The sequence below is a fragment of the Triturus cristatus genome, chromosome 1_1 (assembly GCF_964204655.1).
Source record: "Triturus cristatus chromosome 1_1, aTriCri1.1, whole genome shotgun sequence".
In the NCBI taxonomy this organism is placed as follows: Eukaryota; Metazoa; Chordata; class Amphibia; order Caudata; family Salamandridae; genus Triturus; species Triturus cristatus.
This window is the reverse complement of record NC_140579.1, coordinates 523,930,547-523,942,037: the sequence shown is the minus strand read 5'-3', so window position 1 is coordinate 523,942,037 and position 11,491 is coordinate 523,930,547. Positions and strand designations below refer to the sequence as shown.

Sequence of the window (11,491 nt, the reverse complement as noted above, 5' to 3'; positions counted from 1 at the left end):
TAAGCCTCATTATCTTAAGCAACATTTCCTATACATTGACTTTAACATTTATATGAGTGATTGTCTCTATATAATATGTGTGTGTTGTAACGCACTCCAACACTCTGCCCCACATACTTGGGATGAGTAGCACTATAGAAGAAATTAAATAAACATGAGAGAGGCTCTATGTGAAGATGAGGGGCGCCATTGGAGGGTGGTAGCAAGGCTGGACCGGCAGGACCGGGCATCAGGCATTTTCTCTAGGAGCTGAAAAGGTGGGGGCGGTTTTGTTACCACAAAACGACCTGCACATTTGCTTAAAGCTGCGCGCATACTGAAAAACCATGAAGCGCACAATTGCCTCAACCTAATATAAACTTACTTTCACTTGTACTTTAGTAGTTGTCTATTTACTTACTTATATACGATTGCGCAACCTCCTCTAATGTGTCTGTAAAACTTACCTTTTACCTGAATTTTGACCTCCTGTCCTGAATTTTTGTCCTGAATTTTGACCCTTTGTCCTGAATTTTTACACTCACTGTCCTGAATTTGCACCCATGCCAGTTGGTCACCCTAACAGAAACTTATGCATGGTCTGGTGGAAAGTCAAGCACTGTACACTGCCAAAGTTCATGTGAACCTGTTTCAGTCGCACAGTCAGACACAGAGTCGGCACCCAGAGCCCAGGACCCTTGATAATTCCACACCGTCCAGAATATTCTGGTAATTTACATAGGTTCAGTCTGACAAATACTTGACCAGCTGCACACAACAGGGAAATTAAACGAAACAAATTAGATCATGTCTCGTCTTCTGGTGAAGTTGGATTATGGTGGCGCACAACTACATCTTTGAATAAGTCCTTTCGACATACACATGGTTAAATGCCTTCAGAAGAAAAAGAGACCACCAGCTTATATTTGATTTAAAATCAAAGCCCGTGGGAGGGCTCCAAGTTGACTGCTTAATGCGACAAGACACAGTGAGCATGCACCTTGGAGCATTGACATCAACAGCCCCCCCCAGTGCACCTCCCCTTACCTCGGGTTAGTTCAAAGCAGAACAAAAGCAAGCACACAGCTGTTTCTTTATTAGCGCTTACTTGTCTTGAAGTTCCAGCTTAGTCTGGGAGACCGAGGACGCCAGCAATATGGAGGGCAGAGTCAGACTGGCAGCATTGTGAGTGCAGCGATTTCTGGCTCCTCACATGCTCCCAGCCTCGCTCACTGCCCACAATCGCCATTTCAGATTCTGGCTCCATCCCTTCTCCTCCTCACCCCAGCTCCTCTGCTTTCCTCGAAGGCCCTTGTGGTGTATAGTGCACGCTCTCAGGGTAGGAAAGAAACTGATTGTGGTTCACGTTGACTTTGTGCCAACGTAAACCTAACGAATCCTGCAGCTGCTCCCAGCATGAGAGAAGCCCCAGAATTGGTTTGAGCAGGCTAACCTAGTGCTCCTTTTGAGCCTAGGTCCCTGTGCCTGCAATACCCGTCAGGTTAACACCAGCTGTGCGTTGTGCAGTGTGAAGTGCGCATGTCTAGCTGGCCGTCGCAAGACGGCCGGCCATTCTGACATGCGCACTGGGCAGCCAGCTTAAAAAATCACTCCGATCCTGCTGCTGCCAGTCTGACCGCCCTGAAACTCTGACACTCGCCACTAGAACAGCTTGAACGTGCCAGACTGCCTGTGATCATTATAAAGTAGTAACAATGGTATGGTCTAGAGGGTGGGGGAGAGTCACCGCAGGTGAGGCAACGCTCTTCTGCCCTTTAAAAGGAACCACCCGGGGGTCATACTAGAAACAGTGCCCTGGGGGCCCAACTGGCGCTTGTGCACATTTTCTTCACACAGCGCCGTATCATTTTAGGCCAAGCGCCTGTTTGTTTTTAGTTCGAGCCTGGGTAGCGCATGTGCTGCTCTGCGAGGCATGGGTGAGGTATGGCATAGAAGCTCTGCCCATTTCCCACCCATCTTGTCTGCATTTGTATTCTCTCAGAACAACTGGAATTTTTACTTGTGTTGTTACACGGTCTGCTTTATCTAGTGGGTGAGCACTGTTTTCTTTAATGATCTTCCCTATTCCGCCCAGGATTTTGCAGCACGCCGCCACCTTTTATATTATGTCATTTACTCATGTATTTTTTCATTTCTAGCGCAGTCCGCTTTAGCTACCGTGGCCGTGCTTATTTATTTAATTTACGGTGCGGTCTACTTTCACCTGAGCAGCTGAGCTTATTTATTTATTTAATTTACAGCGCAACCGCTTTCACTTTAGTGGCTGCGCTACAAAAGCTTTCTTTCTCTTTTTATTTCACTTTGTGTAAAAGTGCCCCATAGGGGAATTAGAGGGAACATTGATGGGGGCATTGGCATGCCCGTTTTGGGCAGCCCCCACCCTAATTAAAATTTGCCCAAAAAACTCCCTGGCATCTAGTTGACTTTCTGCCCCCCCCCTGGGGGGCAGATGGGGGCATTAGCCTCCCATCTGCCCTGCCGGGGGTGGGGGGGGGCAAAAAGCCCACTAGACGCCAGGGATTTTTTTTGGGGCAAATTTGAATTAGGGTGGGGGTTTCCCAAAACGGGCATGCCCATGCTCCCATCCTCTGCCCGCAACAATTACAGCATTCCTGCCCCACCTGGGGGACAGATGGGGCAGTAGCCCCCAATCTGCCCCCCCGGTGGCAAAAAGCCCACTAGACGCCAGGGATTTTTTTGGGCAAATTTTAATTAGGGTGGGGGCCACCCAAATGGGCATGTCAATGCCCCCACCCACAACAATTACAGCTTTTCTGCCCCCCCTTGGGGGGAAGATAGGGGCAGTAGCCCCCAATCTGCCCCCCCGGGGGGCAAAAAGCCCACTAGACGCCAACGATTACGCTGGATTTTGTATGCGTGGGTTGGGGGCTGCCCAGAATGGGCATACAAATGTCCCCACCCCACCCCAAAACATAGCCACAGTGTTTCTGCCCCCCTTGGGGTCATATCGGAGCAACCCCCTCCCCCCCCAATTCCCCCCTAGGGTGACAGAAAGCCGACTAGGCACGGAATTGTTTTTAGCAATATGCCTACCTGTGGATATTGGGCCCTAGTGCAGCCGGCACATAGGGAAACCTGGCAAACCTGTACATTTTTTAAAACTAGACACCCAGGGGAATCCAGGATGGGGTGACTTGTCTGGCTCTCACCAGGTTCTGTTACCCACAATCCCTGCAAACCTAAACATTTATTTAACAAAAAACAAATTTTCCTCACATTTCTGTGGTGGAAAGTTCTGGAATCTGCGTGGATCCACAAATTTCCACCCACCCCGCATTCTCCAAAGTCTTCCGAGAAAAATGGTACCTCACTTGCGTGGGTAGGTCTAGTGCCCACAACAGGCAAGGACCCAAAACCTATTGAGGCAACATCAAACTTACCTATCACAAAACAACCTGGTTGTGCAAGGGGGGTCCCATGAGTTTTTGGCCCCGGGCTTGGCGGCCATCTAGGGAATCCATCCAAACCCACACATTTCTGAAAACTAGACACCCGGGGCAGTCCAGCGAGGTATGGCTTGTGTGGGTCCCCTAACGTTTTCCTACCCACAATCCCCTGCAAACCTCAAATTTAGCTGAAAAATTCACTTTTTTCTGAAAGTTCTGTGTGGGAAAGTTCTGAAATCTACGTGGATCTACAAATTTCCTCACACCCAGCATTTACCCAGGTCTCCCAATGAAAATGATACCTCACTCGCGTGGGTAGGTCAAGTACCCGAGACAGGCAAGGGCCCAAAACCTATTGAGGCGATATCAAAATGACCTATCACAAAACAACCTGGTTTTGCAAGTGTCCCCGGGCTCAGCGGCCATCTTGGAAAACTACCAAACCCAAACATTTCTGGAAACTAGACACCTGGGGGAGTCCAGCGGGGTATGGCTTTCATGGGTCCCCCATCATTCTCCTACCCAGAATCCTCTGCAAACCTAAAATTTTGGCGACAAATTCACTTTTTTCTCAAATTTGTGTGGAAAAGTTCTGGAATCTGGGTGGATCCACAAATTTCCTCCCACGCAGCGTTCCCCCAAGTCTCCCGACAAAAATGGTACCTCACTTGCGTGGGTGGGTCAAGGACCCGCAACAGGCAAGGGCCCAAAACCTATTGAGGCGACATCAAATCTACCTATCACAAACCAGCCTGGTTTTGCATGGGGGTCCTAAGAGTTTTTGGCCCGGGGCTCGGTAGCAATCTAGAGAAACCTACCAAACCCACACATTTCTGGAAACTAGACACCCGGGGGAGTCCAGCAAGGTATGGCTTGCATGGGTCCCCCATCATTCTCCTACCCAGAATCCCCTGTAAACCTAAAATTTGACCACAAAAATTCACTGTTTTCTCAAATTTCTGTGTGGGAAAGTTCTGGAATCTGCGTGGATCCACAAATTTCCTCCCACCCAGCGTTCCCCCAGGTCTCCCGATAAAAATGGTACCTCACTTGTGTGGGTAGGCATAGTTGCTGCAACAGGAAATGGCCCAAATCCTACTGTGGAGACTTCAAAATTACCTATAGCAAAACTACCTGGTTTTGGTGGGGGGGGGGGGGGGGGGCACCTGAGATTTTTGCCCTGGGCTCGGTGGCCAAACCCAAACATTTGTGAAAACTAGACACGCGGGGGAGTCCAATGAGGTATGGCTTGCGTGGATCCCCCAACGTTTTCCTACCCCGAATGCCATGCAAACCTCAAATTTAGCTGAAAAAACACATTTTCCACATATTTCTGCGTGGAATCACCGTGCCGGCACAAATGTCCAACCCCACAGCGTTCCCCTTAGTGTCCCGAGTAAAATGATACCTCACTTTTGTGGGTGTCCAAAGCAGAATTGGCTAAAAACGTATTTTTTTTAAAAATGTAGTGCTTAGAATTTTCGGTGCTATACTTTAAATCCCTATGTTTTGGGTTCTTCCTAGCCACAGGCCTTTGGCCCACCCACACAAGTGAGGTATCATTTTACTCGGGAGAACAAGGGGAACGCTGGGTGGTAGGACATTTGTGCCTGCACGGTGATTCCACACAAATATATGTGGAAAATATGTTTTTTTCAGCTAAATTTGAGGTTTGCATGGCATTCTGGGTAGGAATACATTGGGGGATCCTGCAAGCCATAACTCATTGGACACCCCCAGGTGTCTAGTTTTCAGAAATGTTTGGGTTTGGTACTTTTTCAAGATGGCAGCCGAGCCCGGGGCCAAAATCTCAGGTGCCCCCCCCCCAAAACCAGGTAGTTTTGCTATAGGTAATTTTGAAGTCTCCACAGTACGATTTGGGCCATTTCCTGTTGCAGCCACTATGCCTACCTACACAAGTGAGGTACCATTTTTATTGGGAGACCAGAGGGAACGCTGGGTGGGTGGAAATGTGTGGATCGACGCAGATTAAAGAACTTTCCCACACAGAAACTTTAGAAAAAAGTGAATTTTTGGGCAAAATTAGAGGTTTACAGGGATCCTGGGTAGGAGAATGATGGGGGACCCACGCAAGCCATACCTTGCTGGACTCCCCCGGGTGTCTAGTTTCCAGAAATGTGTGGGTTTGGTAAGTTTCCCTGGATGGCTGCCAAGCCCCGGGCCAAAAACTCTTGGGACCCCATGCAAAACAAGGTTGGTTTTTGATAGGTAATTTTGATGTAGCCTCATAGGTTTTGGGCCCTTGCCTGTCGCGCGTCCTTGACCCACCCACGCAAGTGAGGTACCATTTTTATCGAAAGACCTGGGGGAACGCTGCGTGGGTGGAAATTTGTGGATTCAATCAGATTCCAGAACTTTCCTACACAGAAATTTGAGAAAAAAGTGAATTTTTGGGCAAAATTTGAAGTTTGCAGGGGATTCTGGGTAGGAGAATGATGGGGGACCCACGCAAGCCATACCTTGCTGGACTCCCCCGGGTGTCTAGTTTCCAGAAATGTGTGGGTTCGGTAGCTTTCCCTAGATGGCTGCCGAGTCCCGGGCCAAAAACTCTTGGGACCCCCATGCAAAACCAGGTTGGTTTGTGATAGATAATTTTGATGTCGCCTCAATAGGTTTAGGGCCCTTGCCTGTCACGGGTCCTTGACCCACCCACGCAAGGGAGGTACCATTTTTCTCGTAAGACTTTGGGGAATGCGGGGTGGGTGGAAATTTGTGGATCCACACTGTTTCCAGAACTTTCCACCACAGAAATTTGGTGAAAATGTGGTTTTTTTGACAATTTTGCAAGGGATTCTGGGTAACAGAACCTGGTGGGAGGCAGTCAAGTCACCCCATCCTGGATTCCCCTAGGTGTCTAGTTTTCAAAATTGTATAGGCTTTCTAGGTTTCCCTAGGTGCCGGCAGAGCTATGGTTCAAAAACTACAGCTAGGCACTTTGCCAAAAAGGGTCATTTTTCATTGCCAAATTGAGGTGTGACCACGTTGCGTTTTGCGCCGTTTTATGTCGCGGGCACTGGGCCGACCCACACAAGTGAGGTACCATTTGTCTTGGAAGACTTTGGGGAACGCGGGGTGGGTGGAAATTTGTGGATCCACGCAGATTCCAGAACTTTCCACCACTGAAATGTGGGGAAAATGAGGTTTTTTGGACGATTTTTAGGTTTCAAGGGATTCTGGGTAACAGAACCTGGTGGGAGGCAGTCAAATCACCCTATCCTGGATTCCCCTGGGTTTCTAGTTTTCATAAATGTATAGGTTTGCTAGGTTTCCCTAGGTGCCGGCAGAGCTATGGTTAAAAAACGACAGCTAGGCACTTTGCCAAAAAGGGTCATTTTTCACTGTAAATTTGAGGTGTGTCACGTTGCGTTTTGTGCCATTTCCTGTCGCGGGCACTAGGCCGACCCACACAAGTGAGGTACCATTTTTCTCAGAAGACTTTGGGGAAAGCGGGGTGGGTGGAAATGTGTGGATCCATGCAGATTCTAGAACTTTCCACCATAGAAATATGGGGAAAATGTGTTTTATTTGACAATTTTTTAGATTTGCAAGGGATTCTGGTTAACAGAACTCTGGTGGGAGGCAGTCAAGTCACCCCATCCTGGATTCCCCTGGGTGTCTAGTTTTCAAAAATGTATAGGTTTTCTAGGTTTCCCAAGGTGCCGGCAGAGCTATGGTTCAAAAACTACAGCTAGGCACTTTGCCTAAAAAGAGTAATTTTTCTTTGCTAAATTGAGGTGTGTCCACGTTGCGTTTTGCACCGTTTCCTGTCGCAGGCACTAGGCCGACCCACACAAGTGAGGTACTATTTTTCTCGGAAGACTTTGGAGTATGCGGGGTGGGTGGAAATTTGTGGATCCACGCAGATTCCAGAACTTTCCACCACAGAAATGTGGGGGAAATGTGTTTTTTTGACAATTTTTAGGTTTGCAAGGGATCCTGGGTAACAGAACCTGGTGGGAACCAGTCAAGTCACCCCATCCTGGATTCCCCTGGGTGTTTCGTTTTAAAAAATGTATAGGTTTGCTAGGTTTCCTTAGGTGCCGGCAGAGCTAGGGTTAAAAAACTACAGCTAGGCACTTTGCCAAAAAAGGGTCATTTTTCACTGTGAAATTCGGGTGTGTCCACGTTGCGTTTTTCGCCGTTCTCTGTCGCGGACACTAGGCCTACCCACGCAAATGAGGTACCATTTTTCTTGCAAGTCTTTGGGGAACGCGGGGTGGGTTGAAATTTGTGGATCCACGCAAATTCCAGATCTTTCCACCACAGAAATTTGAGGAAAATGTGTTTATTTGGATAACATTTTAGGTTTGCAAGGGATTCTGGATAACAAAACCTGGTGAGAGGCAGTCAAGTCACCCCATCCTAGATCTCCCTGGGTGTCTAGTTTTCAAAAATGTATAGGTTTGCTAGGTTTCCCTAGGTGCCGGCAGAGCTAGTGTTAAAAAACTACAGCTAGGCACTTTGCAAATAAGGGTAATTTTTCATTGTTAAAATGTGGTGTGTTCACGTTGGGTTTTGAGCCATTTCCTGTCGTGGGCACTATGCCTACCCACACAATTGATGTACCATTTTTATCGGGAGACTTAGGGTAATTCAGATTTGTAAAGCAACTGTTATTACCTATTGACTTTCGATGCATTTCTGCCTTCCAAATGAAAGACAATGTGTAAAAAAGAAGTAATTTTAAAAAATTTCGGAAATATGCAAATATCTACTGTTTCTAACCTCTATATTTTGTTCCCATTTCAGAAATACACAGGTGTCTTTCATACCGATTTTTCCATGTACACATTTTCCCAGAATAATTGCTATATACCCGGTACATAATAAAAATCCATTGCAAGTCACTGATCAGTTTTTGGCTCTGGGTTCATCGGGTTCTTGGTGAACCTACAAGTCCTATTTATCCCCACAACCAGGAAGGTCCAGCGGATGTAACGGTATATTGCTTTCTTAGAGGTGTCATAATTAGAAGAAGTTACATGTAAAAACGTTGACACAAAAGGCAGTTTTTTTCAACTAATTTTCAATTTTTTCCTATATTTTACTGTAAGTTTTATAACGAAAACTTGAAGGATCTACACAAATGACCCCTTGCGGAATTCATAATTTCGTCTACTTTTCCAAAATATATAGCTTTCCTGGATCCATTATTGATTTCATGCCCCTTTCTACCATTAACTAAGGAGGTTGAAAGCACAAAAAATAGTAAAGAAAGGCTATATCCCAGAAAAATGCCTAAACTGTGTAAAAAAATGTGGTTTTCTGACAAAAGTCTGCTTGTCCCTGAAAGCTGGGAAGATGGTGATTTCAGCACCACACCCCCTTTTTTATATCATTTGCAGGGAAAAACCCAGACGCTTTCATTTGCAGCCCTTTTTTCCCCAAAAAACCAAAATGTAGCTGTATTTTGGCTAATTTCTGGAACCCCTCCGGGGAATCCACAAACCCTGGGTACCTTTAGAATCCCCATGATGTTGGAAGAAAAGGACACAAATTGGGCGTGGATACCTTATGTGGTCAAAAAGTTACAGGGGCCTAATCGCGCACTATCCCAAATAGCCAAAAAAAGGCTTAGCACAGGGGGAAAAAGGCCTAGCAGCGAAGGGGTTTACGAGGATCCATTGGAGGGCAAGTCTGGTGTCAGCAGCCACGGTAATTCCAGCTCCAATAGCTTATATTAAAGTTGCTGCAGTTAAAAAGCTCGTAGTTAGGTCTTGGGATCGAGCTGGCGGTCAGCCGCGAGGCGAGCTACCGCCTGTCCCAGCCCCTGCCTCTCGGCGCCCCCTTGATGCTCTTGATTGAGTGTCCTGGGGGTCCGAAGCGTTTACTTTGAAAAAATTAGAGTGTTCAAAGCAGGCCAGTCACCTGAATACTTCAGCTAGGAATAATGGAATAGGACTCCGGTTCTATTTTGTTGTTTTTTGGAACTGGGGCCATGATTAAGAGGGACGGCCGGGGGCATTCGTATTGTTCCGCTAGAGGTGAAATTCTTGGACCGGCGCAAGATGAACCAAAGAATGTTTTCATTAATCAAGAACGAAAGTCGGAGGTTCGAGGACGATCAGATACCGTCGTAGTTCCGACCATAAACAATGCAGACTAGCTATCCAGCGACGTTATTCCCATGACCCGCCGAGCAGCTTCCGGGAAACCAAAGTCTTTGGGTTCCGGGGGGAGTATGGTTGCAAAGCTGAAACTTAAAGGAATTGACGGAAGGGCACCACCAGGAGTGGAGCCTGCGGCTTAATTTGACTCAAGACGGGAAACCTCACCCAGCCCAGACACGGAAAGGATTGACAGATTGATAGCTCTTTCTTGATTCTGTGGGTGGTGGTGCATGGCCGTTCTTAGTTGGTGGAGCGCTTTGTCTGGTGAATTCCGATAACGAACAAGACTCCTCCATGCTAACTAGTTACGCGACCCTCAGCAGTCGGCGTCCAACTTCTTAGAGTGACAAGTGGCGTTCAGCCACACGAGATCGAGCAATAACAGGTCTGTGATGCCCTTAAATGTCCGGGGCTGCACGCGCGCTACACTGAATGGATCAGGGTTTGTCTACCCTTCGCCGACAGGTGCGGGTAACCCGCTAAACCCCATTCGTGATTGGGATTGGGTATTGCAATTATTTCCCATGAACGAGGAATTCCCAGTAAGTGCGGGTCATAAGCTTGTGTTGATTAAGTCCCTGCCCTCTGTACACACCGCCCATCGCTGCTACCGATTGGATGGTTTAGTGAGATCCTCGGATCGGCCCCGCCGGGATCGGCAACGGCCCTGGCGGAGCGCCGAGAAGACGATCAAACTTGACTATCTAGTGGAAGTAAAAGTTGTAACAAGTTTTCCGTAGGTGAACCTGTGAATGGATCATTAACGGCGGAGTGGCCCGAGCGACAGACGGCGCCAGCCCGAAGCCCTCAGCCCGCCTCCTGTGAGCACGCACTGTAGGCACAGGGCCCGGCCCTGCCCTGGTGCGCCCCAACCAACGGAGCGTTCCGCGGCCGCAAGGGGCGCTCGGGTGAGTACTGGGACTTTGGCGGGCCCCTTCCCCCGGGGAAGGCCCGACCGACACGCGAGGGACTGGGGACGGAGGCGGCCCCCATCCGCTGTCCCTCTCCGAGACAGAACTCAAGCTTATCCAGCATGACCCCCCCCCCAGCAGGGAGGGGGGGGGACCGAATAGCAGTGCATCCCTTGGCTGGCACCACCCCTCCCTCGAAAAGGCCCTTGTGCCGGCTGGGCCCTCCCGCGTCCCGAGACCCGGCCTGACCTGACCGGGTTCTGGGCGACAGAGGAGCAGCCCTTCTCGCGTGGCAGGGTGGCCTGGAAGAGAAGGGGCCGAGGGCCTGCGTGGGGACCCCAGCTCCACTCAGTGGGAGGCATGCAGGATGGGGAGCCGCCTGGCTCTTCCCTTCCGGCGCCTCTGACCCAGGCAAGGGTGGTGGTGGGCTGATCGCCAGCCCGCTGGCACGGCTTGTGGCCGCCCAGTGTCGGACGGCTGACGTGCAGGTGGGGCAACCCTCCTTCGTTGCCAGTACCCGTTACGACCCGGTCCCATGTGGCCGGGCTGAGGGGTATGAAGACTCCCGGGCCGAGCAACTGGCAATGTTGTTTTTCTCCCGATGGTGCTGTCGGACTCCCAGAGGGGAAGCCTTGAACGGGGCGCCAGGGCCATTTCGCCGCCCGGGCAGCGGACTGTCGGTGTCGCCTTCCTCCCGTCTCTCCTGCGCCTGCAGGTGGGCAAACGTTTTTAAAAAGTTGCCTGTGACTCTTGGCGGTGGATCACTCGACTCGTGCGTCGATGAAGAACGCAGCTAGATGCGAGAATTAGTGTGAATTGCAGGACACATTGATCATCGACACTTCGAACGCACCTTGTGGCCCTGGGTTCCTCCCGGGGCTACGCCTTTCTGAGGATCGCTTGGTCGTCAATCATCCCGGGCTTCCCCAGGACGCGGCTGGGGCCGTCGCAGGGTGAGCTCCACTTCCCCTTCTACCCCCCACAAGGTCAGAACCCCCCAATTGCCCGTGGCAGGGTCCCTCGCTGGGTCCTGCCACGGAGG

The 11,491-nt window shown here is 49.5% G+C and overlaps 1 non-coding gene and 1 pseudogene across 1 annotated transcript; both read left to right on the top strand.

Annotated features, from left to right (window-relative positions):
- Window positions 1-8,936: 8,936 nt before the first annotated feature.
- On the top strand, window positions 8,937-10,301 carry LOC146870550 (18S ribosomal RNA; annotated as a pseudogene).
- Window positions 10,302-11,194: 893 nt separating this feature from the next.
- On the top strand, window positions 11,195-11,348 carry LOC146870549 (5.8S ribosomal RNA). The gene has a single exon (XR_014959874.1). It is a non-coding gene; the product is annotated as a 5.8S ribosomal RNA (ribosomal RNA).
- Window positions 11,349-11,491: the final 143 nt, after the last annotated feature.